General features: G+C 39.8%; 1 long non-coding RNA gene across 1 annotated transcript in view; it reads right to left on the bottom strand.

The window, feature by feature from the left end:
* LOC110287460 (uncharacterized) overlaps window positions 1–19,632 on the bottom strand; it is a 48,373-nt gene extending 28,741 nt beyond the window's left edge. Inside the window, exons 1-5 of the long non-coding RNA XR_003835718.2 lie at window positions 19,370–19,632; window positions 17,774–17,846; window positions 15,789–15,843; window positions 15,384–15,477; window positions 12,575–12,770 (exon numbers count right to left, since the gene is read on the bottom strand). This is a non-coding gene — a long non-coding RNA (uncharacterized LOC110287460). The remainder of the gene's footprint in view (window positions 1–12,574; window positions 12,771–15,383; window positions 15,478–15,788; window positions 15,844–17,773; window positions 17,847–19,369) is intronic.
* Between the last annotated feature and the right edge of the window lie 674 nt (window positions 19,633–20,306).

The raw sequence follows: 20,306 nt of genomic DNA, 5'->3' as shown, positions 1-20,306 counted from the left end.
AATCTGGATAGCTCTTTGGATTTCATTCAGACTAATCACCCCTATTGTAGAGATGAGAAAAGTGAGGCCCCAGATGGGAAAATAGCATGGCTGAGTGTTAATATTAGCCTGGGAGAAAAGATTGGCAACCAGCTGCCAGCTGTTCATGTTGAACATTTCACTGTTCCAAAAGAAAATGAAAAAGGCAGGACTGTACAGATTATTTCATAAAGTTAAAATTTCTAATCCTGATATTGTATCATCTCTATCATTTATTTTTAATGTTAAAATATCGTTTCTTTCAGCAAACGATGACCCTAGAAAGTTACTGTTGTTTTTGAATGTCTTCTATGTTTTATAATATAACCAGCAGAACTAAATTAGAAGCTCCACATGGCACATCAGTATTTGGGGGTAAATATTTGGCATGAAAAAACAGTAATCAAGTCCAGTCCCCTGCTGCATATCACCAATCTATCCAAGTTCTCATTCGAGCCTATTGAATCCATTGAAAATGCCACCGGAGTGTTAGTCAGGGAATGCTGCATCTGAAATAGGAAGGTTTGGATGGGATGTTTGTGGGGTGAGCTAGGGAAGAGATGGAGCACTTAGAAGACTGTGGAGAACCAAGTTGCCTTGGGCTCAATCTCTCAGTCTGTTTGGTTTTGTTTTCTGTTGTTGTGTGATGACAACTTCAAATTACCATTACATCCTGCTTTAATGGCCAATATCTCTGCTACTATATAGTTATGTTTTCTATTTGGAGCTGTTTTAAAATTTTCCTCACAAGGGAAAAAAGTCATAATACTCATTTTCCATGTGGTATGTTCCTTGTCTAAAAGTTTAGAGAGGTTATGGGACTTGCCTGAAATTACATGGTTCCTCCAGGTTGGGCTTCACTCTAGATCTTAATCCTTCCTCTACTTTCCATGTCTATTCCATGTATGTTAACTTAGCTTCTTAGTTTGATCCATCAGCTGGATGGCACTGCAACATGTGCTATCAATGCTCCCTGTTCTCTTCCCTCCAAGTGCTCAGAAGCACCATTCTGCATACCGGAACCAAGAAGCACCAGGATTCAGGTCACAGAAAAATTACAGACTGGCTGGTGGCAGGGGAGTGGTATGTGTAAAGATGTCTGCCTTCTGACCACACATTGATGTGACCTGTAGGAAATTTGTTCCCAAGTTTTCCCATCACTGCATCTGTCCTGTTGCTATCAATTCCAGCGAGATAAAAGCCAGACAGATCAGGAAACCTACATGTCCAAATGCAATATGATCATTGCCATCAAGTTCTGATCCTTGTTGGGAGGACACAACTAAAGGATATGTTAGGAATATGCTTCCTTCTAGGCACAACCCTGTACTGATGAATTAAAAGGCAATGTGATCATGAAAGGGAATTTAACTATTAATCTTAACCAGGAAGATTTTCAAAGGTAGAATGAATAATACTGACCAAATAAACACACTCTTCTAAATCCAAAGCCTTTGAGATTCCTATTTGGAACTGTGACTGTTTCGGGCTGTTTCTAGTTGGAATCCTAGCTGTTTATGATGATCCTGATATATACATACCCATTTCTGTGGGGAAGATTCATGTCTTTAAGTGAATACAAAAATGGCCTCTGGCTCCTGGTGAGTTTGGTTGGCAAGTTCCAGGACCCTGACTCAGCAAAAGGACTTGGAGGGAAGACCTACCTAGATATGGCCCAGACAGAACCTGCATCATTTTCAAAATAGCTTTTGAAAAAGAAAAAGTTGAATTCATATCTATCTCTGGGCAGGCAGGAGCCCAGAACAGATTATAGATCTGGCCCATCAACAAATGGTTATCTCTCAGACCCTGGTGAAATAAAACAGGACTCAGGGGCTTTGTGTAAAACAGCCAGCTTCTCAGACTCACATGGGAAAGTTAATATGGTGGTAATGAGCCACTTAAATGCCTGTCTGCCTATGTTACAATAACATGCCCTTTCATTCCTTCCAACAGCTCCCAAAGGGCACTATGGCCAGCCATGTTTTCTGGCTGTTTACCTCCCAACTCCACAAACCTATCAAAAGCAAATCCTTCCTATCTTTCCCAAAGTATTTTTTTGTTTAACACACCCAGTCCCCCTACCTCATTCCTTTTCTCTTTTATTGTATATTTATCACAAGTTTTCCTTCTCTTAATGCCTTTTACATTTTTTCTTTATTCTCGCAATGTTTTTCATTGTTCTTGCTAAGAATATTTCCCCCTTTCTCGCCTTATTAGATTTCCTTGTTCTTTACATCCTATTTTTGGTTTTTCTTGTTTAGTATACTTTACTTTTACTCTGTTTTTGTTGGGTTTTGCTTGGTTGTTTTATGGAGTTTGTGTTTATTTCTTTCTTCTATCATTTTGTTTTAAAAAATGGGGTTTCGTTTCATTTTTCCTTGCTATGCTTTTTTTCTTCCCTTTGGTTTTAACTGCTGTGTGTGTGTGTGTGTGTGTGTGTGTGTGTGTGTGTGTGTGTGTGTGTGTATGTGTAGGAGGGAGTTGTTGTTTGTTGGTGGTTGGGTTTGGTTTTGGTTTTGCATCTTACAGGGTTTGCAAGCAAGCGAAAAGTTGTTTTTAGATTTTTTTTGGTAGATTTTTTTTCTTTAAAATTTTTCTTTATCTATATTGCTTGCTTTAATTAAAAAAATCTTGGTCTCATAGCCATCTGTGGTGGTTCACCTTGGTAATCTTGGCACTCAGAATGTGGACGCAGGGGAATTATGAGTTCAAGGCCAGTGTGAGTTACACAGTGACATCATCCTATCTCAAAAAGGAGAGAGATAGAGATCCATTTTTCTCTTCTTCTCCATATTTGTACCATGTTTTTTCCATTGTCTTTAAACTTGAAGCAGAATCTTTATTTTAATGCAGTTTCAGATTCAGAGATGTTACAAAGGTGGTACAGAGGATTAAACATCCTCAACACCTGGCTTTCTCTACTACTAACATCTCTCATCAATGATACCTATTTTTATACATTTTATTATCTATCATATCTTAAGTAAAGACAGCTCTCTATTCAGAGGCCTGTAGTTTCCATCCGATGTCCTTTCTCTCTATTCCTGTATCCCATCTAGGATCCTACAATGACATTTCTCACATCTCCCTAGACCTTTCTTGCTTAGGCAGTGATTTGTTTGACTTTTTTTTCCAATTATCTTGATAGTTCTGAGGTATAGTGGCTAGGTGTTTTATAGAATGGACCTCAATTTGCACCCAATGATGTTAACCTTAGTCTTGTGCTTGTTGTATTTCTCCACTATGAACTGACTTTGCCTCTTATTCTGGACTCCATTTTTTGGAATCAAATCCTTCCTAGGGATGGAAAGGTTTAAGTTACACCTTCTAGAATATGATCATTATCCTGTTGCTCTGGCTCTTTCAGACTGTCTTTCTGTTTCCTTGTCATGACTCTTCCATATGTTTTTCACTCATTTAACTCTCTAAGATCATTCCTTTTATTTTTCTTTGACACTTGTTTGCTCCATTTTTAATTTCAATTTGCTTTCCTCTATCTCCATTCTCCATCTTCTTTCCCACTCCTTACCTTTTAATATTCTCCCTGGTTATGTTTTATGCCATTTATATTTCCATTTCTTTTAAAATAATTGTCTCATAACATTTTCTTGGTTAAAGTAATTAGTATACACTACATAACTAACATAACTTACATAGCTAAGAGAATAAAACAAAAATTCAAAAGGAATGTTTCCCTCATTCTCACCCTCTATGTCTCACAATATTGCTTATCATCTAGTACCCTTCACACCACTCTAGAAAGCTTTGTCCCCTCCCAGAACGATCAACAGACCCTGTATTATAAGTTCTAAGAGTGTCTACTTTTGCAACAGCTCTGATCCATTTGTGGTCCATAGTCATTAAACTGAAATTGGCCTGGAATATTTAAGTGATACTTGCATATTTAATACCTTTCTTAAATATAAACATCCACATTAAAATCACCTTAGTCAGCTATGAGTGAAGAATCTGTATCCTACACCGTTCTTTGCTAGATATTTTAGCTCTTAGCATCAGGAGCATGTGAGTGCCTGAGTATGTGTGTGTGTGTTTGTTTGTATGTGTGTGTTTGTGTATGTGTGTGTTTGTGTGTGCGTGTGCATGTCTGTGTGTTTATGTGTGACTGTGTGTCCCACACTCAGTGAGCAACTTTGAACCAAGGATAAGAAGTGAGTTGGAGCCTAGGACTTGGGGAAGAAGGCTTTGTGAGACCTGTATATGCACGTGGCAGGAAGGCCAGAAAAGCTGAGTTGCTGATTACTTTGCTCTTTTGCACTCCAGGTTCCCTGAGTGGGAAAAACAACAGGATGGCTTTTCCTGACAAGCCCTGCACATAGAACTTGTTTTAGGTATAGCCCCACACAGGAGCTTGGCAGGACTTGGGGTATGTGTGAATTAGATGACCTCTATGATCCCTTTCTGATGGTGAGCTCAGTCCTCTGAGGACTTCTGTTGTTGCTGTTAATTAAGACTGACATAAGGAGACAAGCAGACATTGAGCTAGGGCAAAACTGATTACTTTTGGAGCTGAAGAAAGGCAAGAATATCACTGTAGCTCCTACTGGAGCCCGTCTCTTCCTGTTCTGTTTCATTGTGGTGCTATGTGTTTAGAAAAGAAGCCAGGGATAATTCTATAAGATGGTATGTCCCATCCATCTAAGCCCAGGCAGAGTTGGATGGTGGAGGAAGTCCACAACTCTAGCCTAAAAAGCAGTGTGCTAGTGGTGCAGATCAACTCTACATTCCTATCTTTTGCTTGCTTCTATACATCAGCCACGATCATGTACTGGCACTAGACTAAAGACCATGTGACTTTATCTTCCTTCAATATGGTATTAATTTTCACCAAGAAAAAAAAGTGGTTAATGGAAATCGGGCACTTAAGGTAGTAAGAGGGACAGTTTTGCCTTAGGGCAACACATAAGGGTTTGATTTTCTTTGAATTCTCAACCTGATTCTGAGGTTAGCAGTAACTAGTATAAGGGCAGTGCAAGTACATGAGGTGAAGCCCTCATCCCAGAGCCAGCAGAACCCACTGGCTCAACTGCACAACGATTTTCAACAGTCCACATATTAAAGGGCTTTTCAATAATGTGGTTCTCATCCACAGTGACCAGATTGAGCAAGTCTACTATGCAAAGTAAAGCTCAAACAGGCAAAGTAATATTGAAGTAGAGGTCACATGAAAATGGTTCATAAGAATGATGGAGTTTCTGCTTTTATGGTTCATTCCTTGTGTATACCAGAGGAAAAAAGTGTTTACAAGGCCAGATGGATATGGAAGATGCTCAGAAGGCCTCCAACACAAGCATCAGCCTCCTTGAGACTATATAGATCACTATTGCTGTTAGTTCAAGCATTGTGGATTTCCACAGGCTGAATCTAGGGAAAAAAATAAAAGATGCTATAAATTCTGATGTAGTGAAATAGAGCTAACCAAGGAAAACTTGACTTTGAGAATATAAAGTACTTGCTTTAAGGGAACCAATAACTTATGGCATAGGAAGTGGCCAGGTAGAATACTAATTAATCCTCAAGACGAACTATAATAAACAATTCCCAAAGACAAGCAATTACAAATGACAGGGAGACTTTAAATTCATAGTAGAAGGAGGCTGTAAGCTATATAGGAAGGTAGAGTCAGGAAAACTTAAAAAAATTAGGGGACTTCATATGTGACCTTGAAGGAAAGAGGCAAAATGGCAATAGGAAAAATGAAGGTCACAGGAAATGTTATACCAGAATATGCTGTTATGCTGAATTCCAATATTAAAAATGAAATTGCAATGAACCACAAAGGAAAAAATAACTCTTTTGTATAGCCATACATATACATAATTTCCTCAGCTCATAGTAAATGAACTAATATAAGCACTTATAGGATGTAATTGAAATAGGATATTTCTTTTAAAATAAATACCCAGCTGGCCTGCAATTCCAGCTACTAGTGAGACTAAGGCTGGAGGACCACAAGTTCAAGACTTTTTAAAACTACCCATGGTGTTCAAGTTAATGAGCTAACTGGTTTCAACAAAATGTTACTCAAGGTATTTAGATTGCAATGGCAGATAGCTTATCTGGAATTCCAAGGCCCTGGTTTCATTTCAGTGCACCATGAGCTATCTCTCCAGGCCAGGAAAACATTTTAGAAGCTCCTTGTCTCATCTTCAAAAGACAATCGATTTTCCAAGCATATTCTAGCTAATCATATGCCTTTTTGAAGGCTTCTCCCCTGCCAGATTTCCTTCACAGCAACATGTAATTTTCACAGCATGTCAGAATCACCAAAAAGCTAGTCACGCAACAGTCTATTTCATATACACAGGAACCAACTCCCAGGAAGAATGCAGCAAGAGCTTTGAGGATCCAGAACAAACTTCAAAAGTATACAATCTATAGTTTATAGTCTACATAGATAAAAAATAGATATTTGACACTCTTCGTATCTGTATCTTCATCAGAATGGGTTACAAAGATTTGGATTCTAGTATGCTTTTACTTTGTGAGTGTTTACTTAGTACTAAAGTGTTTACTTAATGGTACTAAAGATGGAGCCTATGGCTTTACACATGTTAATTAAGCATTTTACCACTGAGCACCAACAATTATTATAATAGTGATTTGTATATGGTCTGAGGGTACTTCACAACTTTATATGTTGACATTTATTTCCCTCATAATATATTAAGAGGATATAAAACTAATTCAATGATGCTGTTTAGACACAAGGCCTATAAGAAGTGACTAAGTTTAAATAAGGCCATTATGGTGGGGCTCTCCTAGTTGAATTCTGGTATATTAAGGAAAGAGGGAAGCTACATAGTCTTACACATGCTCCTTACCCCTTGTCACATGATTCTATATACAGCCTTGGGACCCTGGTTGCAAAGTCAGGGGACCTTGAGCTAAAGTCGTCTTTGGTTTATAAAGCATCTTTTCTCATGTATTTCATTACTCAACGGTAAATGGATTAAATATAGATACTTAGACTTTACAATGCTGTTGCTAAGTACTGAAAGAATTCGTGCAAATAAATGTGTTTAAACAGAGCCTTCCATGGGATCAGACTATATATATAATAGCTACTGTCAATACTATAGCTATTGTCTGTTGTGGCTCCGGATAATGTTACTGTGAAAGAAAACATCTTAAGAGTTTCTTGAAGCTACTCCACGTTTTCTGTAATTTTTCCTCAAAGGTTTCTCCAAAGATGAGAATGTTGGCCACTGCTCTTTCTCAAAAATACCACCCCCTACAATTGTTAATCAAAATTGTACCTCAAAAACTCTTTTGGACACAAGGAAAGCTTGCCCTCCCTGCCTGCAATTCCTCTCACAGGAATATGTCATTATCACTACGATTCTTGTATAGATAAAGGAAAGACATGGCCCGATCAGCATGCACCACACTCTCTAGGAATTAGCCTAGAATATACTACATCCGGATATTCCTTTGTATGATTCAGTTTTTCTTCACTCCTAAGCTTCTCAGTGCTTCTGCAGAGTTGCCTGTTACTGACTAGCCACAGACAATGCATTACCTTATTCTGCATTGTCTTACAATGCATTACCTTAGCTAGGACTTTAGGCAACTGGGACTGCTGGAACAGGCTGTACAACATAGACACTGGTTGGTTCCCATTGTAGCTGGAGTCTTCTGTCCCATTCCTGTAAGAATACAGTAAAGAGGAGAAGCCAAGCTCACAGGTGCTCACCTCCTGTTTCAGGTAATGGGCAGCTAGGATATTTATATTCTCCAACCAGCAAGTTTTGTCACGGGTATCTGCTTACTTTCTCCCAAACATTAATCCCGCCCCCAAATGATCCTGGACTCCTGGTGCAAGTCTTTGTATGATCAGATGGATTTAAACATAACCAGAAACATATTTTAAACATAAAATAACCAGAAATGCCTAACTCCTTGGTTCAACTATCATAACCTCTTCCTACACCACTTATTCACATCCTTGGTCATACTCAGAATCTTTTGTCATTCCAAACTACCACACCTATGCCATCCTCTATTTGTACACCCTACTTTCTGGCTGCTTCTGCCCCAATAAGGCCTTTTCTTTGTTTCCATCACTTGTATCTTAGAACTGTTGGTTTCTTCTCATTTGTCAGACTCATTCAGCATAATTACCTTCGCAAACTGGCCTGGGACCTACAATTCATTATTGCAATCACTGCCCTTTGCTTACTCTTTCTTTCTCCATCAACTCCTGGTACCACCTGCAAGTCCACACTCTGATGCTTCAGAAGAGTTCTTCTGGGGATCCTGGCCAGTTTCCACCCTCATCCTCTTTATAGCCTCAAACATGACTTTCCATTGCTCACTGCCTTAATTTTTTTTTTTGTTTGTTTTTGTTTTTGTTTTTTCGAGACAGGGTTTCTCTGTGTAGCCCTGGCTGTCCTGGAACTCACTCTGTAGACCAGGCTGGCCTCGAACTCAGAAATCCGCCTGCCTCTGCCTCCCGAGTGCTGGGATTAAAGGTGTGCACCACAACACCCGGCTGCACTGCCTTAATTCTTGAATCTTCACCCTGACCTCTCTAATGGGAACATGATGCTCAAGTCTCTCATTTTTTAAGGTCAAGCTTCTCAGCCTTACCTCTCTATTTGCTGCCCCCTTCTCTCCTTTCCTTCCTAAGGTTTTGGAATAGATGGAGCATATTCACTGCCTCTTCCCACAGCATAATTTGCTTCTGTTTCCTGGGCATACCCTCTTATTTATATCACTATTGTTGTTATAACTAATCACTCTACTATAGCCACTACTAGCAATAAGAGCCTCAAAAGGGATCATCTTGTCTAACTTAGCTATGTGGCCCCAGAGCCTAGCACAGTGCTTGATTGATAGGAGGTGCTCAATAAACGAATTATGTCACAAACACTTACTGAGCACCTACTAGGAACCAAGCACTATATCGGCTCTGTTAGAATCCACAACACTTGGCTCCTAGTCCATCACAAAACCCACATTCAAGAACCATTAATTTTCACAGAAACCTTCTCTCTTTGTGAATGCCCACAGCCACTGCTCTGTGCTGGACCCTTCTCACAACAGCCATTCAAATTTTGTTGAATAAGCCTGATAAAACCCAGCAGAACCCAAAAGACTTATTTGAAGATTTGCTTATATACATGGCCATGTGTATGTGTGTTATGGGATCTGACAGCTGACAGAGGGCTTTCTGACCAGCTCAAGGGTAACACATTCACTTGCAACCCTATCTTAACCCAGCTAAACTTTACTAAGCTGCTGCATGACCTCTCCCTGACCCTTTCTTAAGGTTCTCTCAACAAATCTTTGTTTCTAGGTTTTTATCCTCCACCTTCAAACCAGTGAAGAAGGTCTCTTGCTCTTCGACTTAATAGTATGAAGAAATACTAACACTAGCAGTACTGTTGACTTTAGGATCTCACTTCATGCCGTATGCTTCCCTTTGCCATATGGAAGCTACATTTGCTAACTCCACTTCATTCTGCCAGTTGGATCCTATGCCAGTGGTCAGTAAGGATAGAATGTGGTTTTAAATGGTCAGGGAAAGGGTTTGTGGACAAGATCAGGGACACTTTGTGATTATAGTTCAACATATGGAAATGTTCTGGATAAAAATGAAGGTGTGTGTGTGTGTGTGTGTGTGTGTGTGTGTGTGTGTGTGTGTGTGTGTGAGAGAGAGAGAGAGAGAGAGAGAGAGAGTTTTCTTGTTGGAAGCAGGCTGCAGTATATAATGCAATATCAAGAGGTACAAAATTGACTAAGTGTTCTTCTTACTCCTACCAGGTTCTCTCCTCTCAGAGAGTGATCAATGCCCTTCTAAGAATGTTGGATACATATATAAATATTGGCACACCTGTATTCTAGTCACTGACTTAGCATAGTCTAAAACACCATGAGCAGAATGAGCTGATATGTGTAGAAGTGTTAACGAAGTAGCGAATACTCTCTTTCATCCAATATACCCTACTTAAATCTCAACCACCCTTAGTAGCCATTCCCAACTTCTAATCATCTCTTATTGGTACCATGGTCTTCAGTTTTTGGGGTATGGTCATAGCCTGTTTCATATACATTTGGTACAGCTCTATGAATTAATTTTCCCCTTATCTGTCTTTGCATTAGAGTTAGGCCAATTAATAATCCCTGCACCTCCACTGTAGCTAGTTTGGAAAATAATTTTACCTACAACTACTTCTAACCACTTCCATGGCTCATTTGTAACTCTAGCTCTATCTTTCATGTCCACATCGATTCTCATGGGCAATTCTGGGATTTGGAATGAATGTCTACCTAACGGCCTCAAGCATATTAGGTAAAATTAAATGGCCTAAGTACTATAGGAGTTCACTAGTACTTAACAAATATTTGCTCCTTTCTCATCCTCTCTCTGATCTCTCCTCCCCATTTCACCCATTCTCCACATTACACACATATGTGATTCATCAAATGGTGTACAATTAATGAAATATTTCTTATGTTTTTTTTTTTTTATCTATTGAAATCATGATCAGAGCATTAGATCATGGTAACTTACCTGAACCTTAGAGGAAAGTACTAGAAAATTCCAGATATATACATCCCAAAAGAGAACTATTTTCAATGCCTGTTAAAGTCATTGACTTCAGAGTCTAGAGTGGCATCACTATTGAAGCTGAAAAGGTCAATACTTACCCTGTGTTTCAACCCTAAAATTCTACATATCCTTTAAGACTCAGTTTCAACGATGCTTCCTCCTCCTCCTTCTTGCCTTCTAAGAACTGAGACAGTTCATCTATTTTCACAGAAGTCTCAATGAAATTTTTCTGTGCATGGCCAAAGGTGAGTCTGATCTTCCTGGTCTGATCAATACAGTAACACTCCATTGCCCTTGCTAACTCATTATCCCACCTCCTAACACATTCTCAACTACATGAGATGGGTAGCTACCGAAGAGCAGGTTAGTAAGTTCCCTCAACTTGTATGTACTGGATTACACTTAATGTGTTTCACCCTGAAACTGATTTATTTTCAACTTGACCTACTTCAGTGTATATGATGTAAGTATAATTTAATTTTTAACTTATATGTCATCTGCTTTATTTCAATGAAGTTAAAATGTCATCAACTGTATTTTGAGAATAATTTAAGGATTCTGTAAGGCTTTTGTCCTGTTTCTATCCACAGTACATCTGTTCTCCCTCTTAAAAGACTCCTGTATTTTTTTCTATTTTTGTTTTTTCAAGTAACATTATACTAAAGGTGTATAAATATGTAACTGAACATCTGTTTTGCAGAAGACATACTTTGAAGTTCAATTTCTCTGTCATGATGTACTAAAATTTGTACAAGTTTTTGTACAGGCCACCAAGTCACTTCCTATGATTTCGTGCTGACTTAATCCACTGGTAGTATACAAAAGAATGATAAGATCATTGTACTGTGGCCAGCAAGTTCATAAATCTTTTGAAATATGATAGGCAACAACACTGACCTGCCATTGTTACTCCAACTTGAATTCCTTTATCATTAGTAAATGGAAGAGTTGTCCAATAATGTTACCATGCATGATTTGTTTGTCCCTGTCCAGTCATTTAACCTGTGTATTGCTTTAGCTTGCTTTTTGATGGAGATCACATTGTTTCCCTCATAAATTGACATGTAATTTATGTAATCAGCATACTTGATAGTAATCATGCTTCTTGTTATTCATAATTGATAACTTTGATAACAATCTGGCAAACACTATTCTAGTGAATACTGACCCATTATATAAATCTGACTCATTAACAAAATTACTGCCAGCAGCACTGTCACACATGGCTGAAGTTCATGTGATACCCATAGCATCTGTAAGATCTCTCTCAGCCTTCTTAAGCTTAGAAGCACTCAACAGCACTATGCTTGGGGAGTATCTTGAACAGTGATCCATATATATATGGATTGTGGCACTTAACACACCAAGCAGAGATCTTTATTTATAGTGTAAGATTGAAACCAAAAAGCTATAACTGGGCTTCTGCTAAAATCGTATATGGTGGGTGTTCAGTTACTGTATTTATCCAAATATGACCACACAAATAACAGAATTTATCTTGGGTTTATCGATCACTCAGTTGCACCAAATGGCAATTTACAAATCTACAAATCATATAAGGACAAAATACACCTTATTATATTATTGTCTGAGTGCCCAGATGACCACTTATATTTAATGTCATTCATATTTTTATAGAGATTTACATTTTTAATTAGACAAACATGGAACTCTTCCCTTTTGTTATTTTATGTATTTAGTTCATCCAAAGCTGAAATAATGTAGTCATCTACGTTTTGATATATGTGTATATGTGTTTTAGTATTCTAAATATTCTCTTTAATAATAGACCTGAAACTTTATTTGATGGATAGTGTGAAATCATTTGGATAGGTACCAAACTCAAGTTGTAATGACCACAGCATGAGCACTGTGTCCTTCCAGCTCCTGGTGCAGGCTCCTTCAAACACAGGTAGTCCAGTTCTGAAATGTATCAACAATTTCCAGAAAATAGAAAACAAGGAAAAATGGCCTTACCTTTGCTACTCCATGAAGGTGCTGGCTCTTAGGCCACTTGATAGCTGCATTCTAGGGAGCAGCAGGATAACAGGGAAACCAGAACTGATGACTGGCAGGGACTAAGATAGTAAGGCTGCTGATCTTGCCTGGCCACAAAATAGTATCCGAATTCCCTGAAGTGCTTCTACAACTGATTTTTTGCCTCACTGTGAACCTGTTGAATCAGAACATGGATATCTGGGTATCTGGAATCTGCAATGTTTTAAATCATAGTAAACTATATAGAACATGAGGTTTACCACTCAATATTTTTAAATTATACAGTTGAATGGCATTTACCACACTCCCACTGCCTGCAGCTATTCATCCCCTGAGCTCCGTCAGCTTCACAAACTGAAACTTTATACCCATTACACAGAATTCTAATCCTCTCTCTTTCCTCTCCAGCATTAACCACTATTCTACTTTGTCTGCTGAATGTCTATATTCTAGGAAACCCATAGTGTAGAGTCCTACATTTATTTGCTCTTTTGTGTAAAAACAGGTTCACTTCAATGAGAAAATGGTCCATGTGAAAGCGCATCCATGTCTCATACAGGATAACTTATTTTAGAAAACCTTGTATTGCCCAGGGACCTCTGAGGGTCCCAAAACGCTGCCAGAGAGAGAGAACTCACGGAGTCAAAATTTCCTTATCCTAAGAATCTATGTGATAGGACTGGAAGAGATGGCTCGGACATTTGGGCTCTTGCAAAGGACTTCAGTTCAGGTCCTATCTCCCACATTATGTTGCTCACAACTGCCTGGAACTCAGGGTCCAGGGAATCCAATACCCTCTTTGGCACTCTGTTACACAAACTTATTCATAAATCCAGATGCATAGACAGACAGACAGTCAGACAGATAGACACACACACACACACACACATACACACACACTTAAAAATAAATCTTATGAAAACAAAAGAAATTGCAAGCTTATTTACTCTCCCTTCTTCCCCAAATGAGGTTTCCAGAGGCCACCTCTATGTGATATGGCAAAAGAGTAAATGAGGATGACACTAAGGACAGTTACCAAAAATATGAAAGACCACAACTCAATAGATGTTTTATTTGGAAAACATTGTTTCATTTAAAATAGGTTTTGTGAACTGTTTTGAGTTTATTGCACCAGTCCTTGAATTAGTAGATTTTTAAATTCTGTTTTCAGTCCTAACATGATAAATATCAAGAGACAATGGGTATAACGTCATTTCTTCCTGATTGATTATGGGTATAAAGTAGGAAATAAATATCCTACAGACATTGACACAAGCGTAGACTATGTTTATTCCAGGATCAACTAGGTAACTTAATAAGACCCTCTCTCAAAACCAAAATAAAAAGAAGTGAAGTTGTGGCTCAATGGTAGCACTTGTGTAGAAAACATGGGGCCTTTGGTTTGATACACAGTTCTGAAGAAAAAGTAGTGTATGTAAAACCAAATTGAAAGCCAAGTATAATGCCACACACTTGTAATCCCAGAACTCAGGAGGCTGAGGCAGGATGATTACAAGTGAGAGGCCAGCCTGGGCTATATAGCAAGTTCAAGGACAGCCTGAGCTACATAGCAAAACCAAGACTCATATGGGGGCAGAGCTTTTATTTTAACCTTCTTTACAATAAAGGACACAAATTGGCTCAGAATTTTCCTTAAAAGAAGATTCCCAGGTGAAGTTCATGAGTGCCATTGCCACAGCATATCATAATAACTCAGGAATACAGTACATGTGCAGCCAAAGTCAGGGAATTTAGCTTTAATACACACACACACACACATATATAAGGCGGTATTGAGCCACAAAATAAAAATGAACTATTGAAGTCTTAGGATACACCAATGAAAGGACAGTGTCTGGAATGAAGGAGATGGTGGCTTTCCTTTACTCCATCCCATTTCAGAAGTACTGGGTTTAGCTTTAGAGTACCTTATACCAAGAGTGACAAAACCAAAATACTCTGTGTCCACAAAAGGAACAATGAGCTAATAAGGAAGCTGGAATCCAAGGCAAAAGCAGACTTATCAAGCATATTAAGTCTAGAGGCTAATATCTAGAGCTATCAAGTCAGAGAAATGAACAAGTGGATGAACAGCCATCTTGTGGAAGAGATTCTTCTGCTTAGATGAGGTCACGTGTAGGCCCCATGAGGCTTTCTGTACCATCCTCCTGACTAGTAATTCTTATATCTGTTTCTCTAGAAGCAGACACTGTCTGAGCTTCTGCCCTTCCCTGATTCCTTCTATCCAGACTTCCCAGTCACCTTCAACACCACAGGAATAGAATCAATTGTTAGTCCTAATTTTACAAGTAAAGAACCTGGGGCCCAGGAAAATCTTAGTGGATTTTTTTTGTTTGTTTGTTTTTTCGAGACAGGGTTTCTCTGTATAGCCCTGGCTGTCCTGGAACTCACTTTGTAGACCAGGCTGGCCTCGAACTCAGAAATCCACCTGCCTCTGCCTCCCAAGTGCTGGGATTAAAGGCGTGCGCCACCACGCCAGGCTCTTAGTGGATTTCTATCTGGGCTTCAGAAAGGGAATTAGTCCCAATCTGACTGGCGCTGGAGGATAGTTTCTTTACGTTTCTATGATGCTAGCTTATATAATAATCAGGAAGAAATGAAAATGCTACCCTACAGACCTATCTTGTAGCAAGGTTCACGGGGGAATTGGTCTTGCCTCAAAAACAAATGTGTTTAAAGCCAAATTTTCTAGATTATATTTAAAAATTAATTTCTGGCACAATCACAGACAAAATCACTAGGTAGAAAAACTTGGAGAGGTCCCTACCTCTCTCTTGACCACACTTTCCTGATCTTTAATGGGGAGGTCTCCATGTCTTCTTACAGTTGTGCCCTTCCAAGTGTCTATAGAAGACAATGTTCTGGGGGAGGTAAAGACATTATGAATAAGTGCTCATGCCATTTGGCTGTGTAATAGCTCAGCTGTGTTCCAACCTCATCCTCCAGGACCTGCTGGGCTACAGGCTGATCATATATCTTCACAATACTCTCATCAACTCCAGGCACCCAGCCCAACATGACGTATTTATGCACAGACCTGATGCGCCTCTGGCAATATCAGCATGTTACTCAACTGGAGAAGTGATCAGGTAAGAATGAAACCTCTGAGATATATGCAGTACCTCTCCCAGTACCCAAGAGTCTGATGCATCACCCATCCCAGGTTACTTACTAACTGCATGGTCTTGGACAAGTCACAGAAGCTCTTGGAGCCTCGGTTTTCTCATCTGTGAAGAGAAGAGAGGGGGTTAACACACAAGACTACAAATGTTGTTCAGTGGTAGAGTGCTTCCTTCACATGCACCAACCCCAGAGTTCAATCCCCAGCACCAAATAGTTGGTGCCACTGATCATCACTTAAGAGCAGAGGCAGGAGGATCAGAAAAAGTTCAAGGTCATCCTTGGCTACAAAGCAAATCTAAGGCCAACCTGGGTAACATGTTAAAAATGATTAGTAATACATAATTTGCCTGTTATGACAATTCACATCTTTGGCTGAATCAGGCCAACCAATGCCCCACCATGCACCAGCCAAAGAGTACTCAAAGAACTAAGGCTGCATCTGGGGACTCACTAGAACAAATCAGGTGGCTTGTGCTTCCTTCTACTGGGAGCAAATTCCTTCTGACTGAGTGTCTCCAGTCAGCTCTGTAGCAGCTGTCACCCATCACTCTCATTCTGCCTCTTGGGGTCAAATTGTACAGATAAAACCTTCGTTGTCATGACAAGTCTAAAGATGTCAAAAGACAACAGTCCTGTCCTATTTACCCTCTAGGCCCCTTTTCTTCATCTTCATTTTGCCTTGTTATCTTTTTAAAGAGAACCAAGCCCAGTTCTTGAGGTTTGGTTTTACAAATGCTGGTCAAAATAAAAATCAATCGACTCCTGTAATTTTAGAGCCTACACTATCATAAATATCACCTGAGTTTACATTGACTTTTCCTCCTTGGATTCAGCCTTTAGAATTGCAATTTTTTTAAAAAAGAATTTTGTCTGTTTTATAAACCAAGCACAAAATGTCACACTTACCCTTATCAATTTTATGTTGTTATTGTTAGATTATTTTTGTGGTCTAGTAAATTCTTCATAGATTCCTAATTCTGTCTTCCCACTTCAGGAGTGTGCTGTTCTATAGCTCCTCCCAAGACATGAACTAAAATGGAGAAACCAAACCAGAGCCAGGTAGAGCACTGCAGCCTACTGCCAAAGATCTGTCTTTCTAATGGTGACATTCGACATTTTCCCTAGCCCGCTGTGCCTGAAACCTTGCAGCCATTCATTTCCATCCTCGCAATGGCTCACACAGCATTTTAGAGTCACAGGGAGGGTCAGGCCTTCTGAGAAAAAAGCTGAACTAAAGGAAAGGCATTTCTCCATATGCTTCTGCTAATCTCAAAGAGAATGGGTCCTCATCCTCCATACTGAGTGAGAATTCTTACTCCAGGGAAAATACAGATTATAACTGACACCCTTTGTGAATGGTTTCTTCACATACATGGGTGGTTCCGGGAAAAAATAAGTAATGTATATAAATCATCCAAAATGTTTGGCACAAAGTAAGTACTCAATAAAAGATTACCTTAAAAAAAAAAAAAAGACCTATTCAAATCTAACTAGAAGAGCAATGCTGACTCATAGGTCCTCCATCTTGTTCCCGGAGCACCGCAACAAAAAGCTTCGCCATGCTCTTCTTGTCTTACAGACATGTTGTAACCATCAATTTATTAATTGATCTCATCAAAAGGCCACATTTCCTGGCTCCCAATTCTGACCACATAACACAATTCTCCAATGGAAATATTGTGGCTAACACTACACTACATTGATTTTTTTTTTCAAACTGAAGCTCTGCTATTCCTCCTGTCCTACCCCTCAGGCAAGAATGGCAGCATCAGGACAACCACATTCTCAACAGCCCATATCATTGCCCTTCCAGATGACCCTTTACCTGATCCTGCTTTTTATAGGGCCAGTAACAGAACCAGGTAAGGTGACCAAAGCTGGTCTTGAAATCAGATAGTTTACCACATTTTTTATGGCTAAAAGGCAGATTGTGATACCCCCATCCCAGTCACACCCACATCTCTGACACAATCCCCAGCTCCCCGACTCCTGCATCTCCCATCTTGGGCCCCCGTGGTTCATGATGCAGCATACCATATCACAAAGCATCCAGTCACCACAGGCCAGGGTGAAGTCAAGGAAGAAGTGAAGCTGGAATCCAAGAAAGCTGTGAGTGTGTAACACCAGAAGACATTTTACACTGGGTTTCTCCAGTACTGCTTGGGTAATAATCAACAAGTTATCATAAAACAGCAAATATTCTCATATATGTTTTATAGTTTGTAAAAATCTCCATTAAGTAATTTTCCCTTTGATCTTCAACAATGTCCAGTGGTATCATTTGTGGAGAAGCATTAATTAAAAATAATTTATGAAGAAATTATCTGTATCAGGATAAACTATATGCACATACACAAAAATAATCTCTGCCACACAATCCAGATCAATAAAAACAAAAAGGTTGAATGTCAGCTACTTTGCCCCCAAAGGCATGAAACTCTAAGGAAGACTATAAAATATTATAACAAGTCTTAGGAGGTTAATTTACTCAAAGTTCACATAGCAAATAACAGGGATGACACTCAAAGCCTGGGTTATCTGACTAAACCTTCTAATTTTTCCATCTCAATCCTGGGAAGGCCATTCAGCTGCCTTCAGTAAAATGGCCGCCATCCTCCCTTTGGAGAAATGGGCAGTGGCTAACTGAAGCAACCTTCCTAAACATACAGAATCCTAACAAATTCTCCAAACACATATTTATATTAACGATCAACTTCCCTCGCAGGCAGCCAAGTTTCTAGATCATTCTAGAAAAGCTTTCTTTTGCTGCTTCCAAGAAGGGAGCCAGAGAATCACATGCAGCCCCTAGCAGCTGCACCAGCCAGCTCCAACCCCACCCTCCATCTTGCAGCAGTACATCAGTCGTCATCAAGTCATCAGGCCTGCCCACTGTCCCACTGCATCAGAAATGCTGCAGTCTGTGAAAATATCATTGTTTTCATCCTCCATGCTTCAGCCTCAACCTTTTCACTGCACTCCCCACAAAGGGCAGGAACACAGGCACATGACAGAAATCCAGACCACATACGCTAGTTTCTACATCAACCTACAGCCCTGAGGATAACCCATGCCAGGGATGAGAAAAGAGGTACTATTCTCAACCTGCTACTTCCCCAACTACCCTGCTGAAACAGAAATTAGAAAGTGAGCTCCCCAACTCAATTGTAATCAACTCATTCATGCACACCTGTCTTACCTATTGTTATTTGCTATTTCTTCAAAATTGCTCGCTCCCTCCTAATTTAAATGACCAGCTCAGTTAAAGGGGTGAAAGGGTGGCCATTTGTAGACTTGGAACTATCAAAAAGCCTGAGGTGACACACATATAAAGAATGGCCTAGGAGCAGGCCTGCAGAGCCAGACAGCATCACTGCACCACAAATCACCCAGTCTCAGCTCCAGCCTACCAGATGATGTCAGCACCCAGACTGCCTCCTAGACACCTGAATTTAGACTCCCAAACCCTGCATTGCTTCCTAGAAATGCCCTCTCAACCTCTAAAAAAAATTGTTTCTGGTTGCACCAACCTCTTCTGAGCCTTCCCTCTACCAACCCTACTTCCTATATTTTCCTGCTTCCTTAATCAGACTTTTTTCCTTCTCTCAGATTACTTTCAACTTTTATAAATACCTGGCTCCTTGTCTGTACTTGAGTCAGCATAGTATTCAGCCATCTTCCTGGATTTACCGACCTCAGGCTCCAGTTCTGCATAATTAGCTTAAACTGGCTCAAGTGGATTTTAACTGTTCAGAAATTCAATTTTTTTCTTTGTCATAAAAGATCTAAAGAGACCAAGAGCAACTTCTGGCCATTTTCAACCCATTTGCTCCAGTTCACAGCACTCACGCAGAAGTATGGCACTGAGGGGCTCAGGATACCTCAGGAATGAGATGAAGCTGCGTCAAGTCTGCTCAGAAGACCAGTGGGGGACAAAAAGGACCTGATGCTAAGGACCATACCATTAGTAATGGTGATGCTAGAGGGGGAATCAGAAAGAGCCTAATAGTCCATGAGGTAGGATCAAACCACTGTGGACCCCGGGGGAGGGGCTAAAAGCCTGATGCTCAGTGACGCAGTATCTAATCATTCGTGTGAGACAGGAGGGGAAAGATGCTGATGCTCAGCAGATAGGAGCAAACCACTGCAGTGAACAGGGAACCGAGTGGGGATGCTTTAGTGTAAGACACAATCAAATCACTCTAGGTGTTAGCTAGATAACTACCGGGAAAAATAAAAGCAGAAAGGGCCTAATAATCTGTGATACAGGAGCAGGCCACTCTGAAGGTTTAGTAGAAAGGATGCTGTTCTGAGAAGCAGGACCAAACCACTGGGGGAAAGGAGGGGAGCAGAATGAGCTGAAATCTCTTCAAGCAAATTTAATTTCCCCCTAGTGACATAAAGGAAGAGCCAACATTCTGTGAGACAGAATCAGATCCTGTTTCTTGATTTATCATGGGTTCAACATACATTATCTCCTTTGCTCTTTACTCTGTCCTGATAGTTGGATCAGACCATCTTTCCACAAAAGCTTCTGCAGAAATTCTGAGCTGTCCCTCAGGGTTGCTAG

Source organism: Mus caroli, unplaced genomic scaffold (genome assembly GCF_978045245.1).
Source record: "Mus caroli unplaced genomic scaffold, Mus_caroli_1 scaffold_5, whole genome shotgun sequence".
In the NCBI taxonomy this organism is placed as follows: domain Eukaryota; kingdom Metazoa; phylum Chordata; class Mammalia; order Rodentia; family Muridae; genus Mus; species Mus caroli.
This window is presented reverse-complemented; position numbering and strand designations above follow the sequence as displayed.